The following is a 4,616-nucleotide window of genomic DNA, read 5'->3' on the forward strand; positions in this document are numbered from 1 at the left end:
CTACAAAAAAAAAATTGAGGTACTAGATATCTTCATCAACTTGACTGCATTTTGTTTCACAATGTATATGCATATCAAATCATTGCATTGTACACATTAAATACATAGTTATACTATTTTTATTTATCAGAAAAATCCATGTCACAGTAAGTACACAATGTTCAAAATAGGTTCTTGAAAACTGCATCTTTAAATAAAACAATGTTGCTATATATACCATTCAAACATAACCCTTGTTTCTATCAATTCAACTATGGCAATTCAGCCTCTGGGTTTAAACAATTCTCCTGCCTCAGCCTCCTGAGTAGCTGGGATTACAGGTGCGTGCCACCACAGCCAGCTAATTTTTTGTATCTTTAGTACAGATGGGGTTTCACCATGTTGGCCATGCTGGTCTCAAACTCCTGACCTCATGATCCACCCGCCTCAGTCTCCCAAAGTTCTGGGATTACAGGTGTGAGCCACTGTGCCCAGCCAGTAATAGTTTTCTTAAACAATATGTTGCTTCACTTACAGTTTCCATGAAACTATCAACAATGTTAAGTGAGAATTTACAATACACATATATAACTTATATAGGTGTGTCTATGTGTGAGACCCACATTTTTACATAGATATAGATAGATCTCAATGACAGAATCCCAGTAGGCTTTTTTTTTTTTTTGAGACAGAGTCTCACTCTGTAGCCCAGGCTGGAGTGCAATGGTGCCATCTCAGCTCACTGCAGCCTTGGCCTCCCAGGTTCAGCAATTCTCCCACCTCAGCCTCCTGAGTACCTGAGATTACAGGTGCCTGCCAACATGCCCAGCTAATTTTTGTAATTTTAGTAGAGACGGGGTTTCACCATGTTGGCCAGGTTGGTCTCGAACTCCTGACCTCAGGTGATCTGCCCACTTTGGCCTCCCAAAGTGCTGGGATTACAGGCGTGAGCCACTGTGCCCGGTCCCCAGTAGGCTTCTTACTAAAATTATAAGATAATAGTTATTAGGAAATAATAATATATACTTAACAGTCTTCTAGTTAATGACAGTGCATTTAAGAAATCTTAGCAGGGTGTGGCAGCTCACGCCTGTAATCCCAGCACTTTGGGAGGCAGAGGCAGGTGGATCACGAGGTCAGGAGATCGAGATCATCCTGGCTAACACGGTGAAACCTCGTCTCTACTAAAAATGTAAAAAAATTAGCTGGGCGTGGTGGCGGGCGCCTGTAGTCCCAGCTACTCGGGAGGCTTGAGGCAGGAGAATGGCGTCAACCAGGGAGGTGGAGCTTGCCGTGAGCTGAGATCGCACCACTGCACTCCTGCCTGGGCGACAGAGTGAGACTCCCTCTCGGGGAGGGGGAAGAAAAAAAGAAATCTTGAAGGTGAGTAGATACTTTAATCAAGTGGTGTTCAATCCTATGAATGTAAGAACATTTTGCTTATCTGTTGTGGTAGATATCATAAAAATTATTCATGAACTTTTTTTTTGTAAAGCTCATCAGGTATCATTAGTGTTAGTGTATTTTATGTATGGCCCAAGACAATTCTGCTTCCAGTGTGGCCCAGGGAAGCTAAAATGTTGGAAAACTGTGCTTTAAACTATATTATAATTTGAAAATTTACACATAGAGTTTAAATTACAAATCTCAGTTTATACTAAAACAATAACATTTTGAAGTACAATCAGCAATACATTTTTCATATTTAGGAAAATGCTTATCGTTCTTATAAAATTGCTAAGAAAGAATTTTTGTAGAATTACATTTGCAATAGGATTAAAAATCACGAAGCAGAAAAGGTGCAACATCTGTCCCTAGTGTTCCTGGGATTTCTGAACCAAATTCCAATATGTCCACTACTTGCCTTAAATATTGAGGCATGAAACAAAATCAATATTTGAAAAAAATATGTTAACATAGAGCTCCTCAATAACACAAGAATTCCTATGTCTCCAAAAGCAATGGAACAGCAGTCAGATCTTGCAGCCCCTTATAAGTGATAAAGTGGACACTGGCTTTCCCTGTAAACTTGAAGGGAGATCTCTAAAGAAAAGAGAGGGCTGGGTGTGGTGGCTCACACCTGTAATCCCAGCACTTTGGGAGGCCGAGGCAGGTGGATCACCTAAAGTCAGGAGTTTGAGACCAGTCTGGCCAACATGGCAAAACCCTGGCTCTACTAAAAATACAAAAATTAGCTAGGTGTACTGGCAGATGCCTGTAATCCCAGTTACCTAGGAGGCTGAGGTAAGAGAATCGCTGGAACCTGGGAGGCACAGGCTGCAGTGAGCTGAGATCGCACCACTGCACTCCAGCCTGGGTGACAGAGCAAGACTCCATCTCAAAAAAAAAGAAAAAAGAGAATTCTTAGAAGATTTAACAGCATGGGGCTGCGGATGCCCCTATTTGTGAACATGAGAAAAAAAATGCAGCCTTTCCAAAATTATTTGCTTGAAGAAGAGCTGTCCAAACTACATTTTAAGGCCTGGCTTCCTTCTTTGCCTTTGGTCCCCTTGCCTGTGTCCTCTCCTTCATTCACTCTCACCTACCTGGGGCTGTGGCTACTGTCTCATGTGTCTTCCCATTAAAGGGCTCTTTTCTTTGCTCCAAACAAGTGATCAGGTCTGAGTTAAAGAGAGCAACACCTGTTTTACTAAAAAACAAAACAAAAAAGAAAGTAACATGACTATTGCCGAGGATTTGCCAGTTACCAACCTAGCCCTATGCTCAGAAGAAAAGACAAATGATGGAAGATTCTAGAAAATTAATCCAAAAATTGTTTCCTGATAGGTTCTTTAGAATATTTAAGTATTTTAAATCTGTGGTTTCTAAGTTCCACTACCCAGTACTACTGAATCAAAAAAAAACTGGTGCAAATTGGATTTTAAGATGTGGAAAACAATATTTTACAACATTGAATTTCTAGAATTACCAGTAATCTAGAGTGAAGGACACAAATTACCTCAAGAAAAGAGAAGGTTTAGGTAAAGATGAAATATCTTAAAGATTTTTTTTTACACCAGCAAACTCCCAATTTTTTCATGAAGAAACAAACTGAAACTAATTCACGCAAAGCAGAAGCTCCCAAGAAACATTCTATAAAGAGAAAAAATAAAACTCTGAGGGAATATTAGTAATTACATATGAAAGTTATCCTCACCCAGGGAGACCAGATTTCTATAGTTCTCCAAAATCACATCTCTATATACCTTCTGCTGGGCAGGATCTAGACATTTCCACTCTTCTGGGGAGAATTCTATGGCCACATCCCTGAATGTTAAGAGTTCCTGAAAACACATTTATCAAGTGACAGAGTTTTTTTTTTTTTTGAGATGGAGTCTCGCTCTGTCGCCCAGGCTGGAGTGCAGTGACTAGATCTCAGCTCACTGCAAGCTCCGCCCCCCGGGGTTTACGCCATTCTCCTGCCTCAGCCTCCCGAGTAGCTGGGACTACAGGTGCCCACCACCGTGTCCGGCTAATTTTTTGTATTTTTTTTTTTAGTAGAGACGGAGTTTCACCGTGTTAGCCAGGATGGTCTCGATCTCCTGACCTCGTGATCCACCCGTCTTGGCCTCCCAAAGTGCTGGGATTACAGGCTTGAGCCACTGCGCCTGGCCTTTTTTTTTTTTTTTTTTGAGACAGAGTCTTGCTTTGTTGCCCAGGCTGGAGTGCAGTGGCGCCATCTCAGCTCACTGCAAACTCCGCTTTTTGAGTTCATGCCATTCTCCTGCCTCAGCCTCCCGAGCAGCTGGGACTACAGGTGCCTGCCACCATGCCTAATTTTTTTTTTTTTGTATTTTTAGTAGAGACGAGGTTTCACCTTGTTAGCCAGGATGGTCTCGATCTCCTGACCTCATGATCCGCCTGCCTCGGCCTCCCAAAGTGCTGGATTACAGGTGTGAGCCACCGCGCCCGGCCAGTGACAGAGTTCTCAATTTGACCACAGGAGAAATGAGTTAAGGGAGCTAGTTCTGACTGTAATTATCTGATAAAATAACTTTCAACACAGTAATGTTCTCTAAAGTATTCTATAACTCTTAGGAAAAAGGATGGCATGCGAGCAATTATTGTTGCTGCAATGGAAATATGGGCTACACTGACCTGCTGCTACCGAAACCAAGCAGAGTAGGCCCTGTGACTTCCTGGAACAAAGGGTAAACTCACCACTCATTAAAATATCTGGAAACCCTCATGCTTGACCCTGGCCTCGCTGTAGAATCATGTTTTAATTTAAAAAACAGGGATGTTTCCACCCAGAACAACAGACAGGCTCTGTGGGGAGGGAACAAGTGACTTTCTCTTCAAACAGTCCATGTGATCCTATTAGAAGACTGGGCTGAGAGTCAGCTAGGCACTGGCTTTCAAGCTTCAATGTGCATATAAATTATTTGCTATTCTAGGCCTCACTGTAAATAACAAAATTCTGCAGGTTTGAAAAGGGTCCATGAAAAGGAGCTTCTTATAGCAAGTCTCCTGTTGATGCTGATATTCCTCTCCCTAGATCCATTATAGTACCACTCAGCTAGAGTAAGCAGGCACAGCACACAGGGTCCCTTACCCCAACACAAATACTTTTCATCTGAAGACAAGACTACCAGTCATCATCCTGAAACAGGACATTCTCTGCAAGCCCTTCAACG

The 4,616-nt window shown here is 42.1% G+C and overlaps 1 pseudogene; it reads right to left on the reverse strand.

The window, feature by feature from the left end:
- Positions 1–1,738: 1,738 nt before the first annotated feature.
- On the reverse strand, positions 1,739–3,275 carry LOC119618785 (KRAB domain-containing protein 5-like; annotated as a pseudogene).
- Between the last annotated feature and the right edge of the window lie 1,341 nt (positions 3,276–4,616).

Source organism: Chlorocebus sabaeus, chromosome 27, assembly GCF_047675955.1.
Source record: "Chlorocebus sabaeus isolate Y175 chromosome 27, mChlSab1.0.hap1, whole genome shotgun sequence".
NCBI classification, from domain to species: Eukaryota; Metazoa; Chordata; class Mammalia; order Primates; family Cercopithecidae; genus Chlorocebus; species Chlorocebus sabaeus.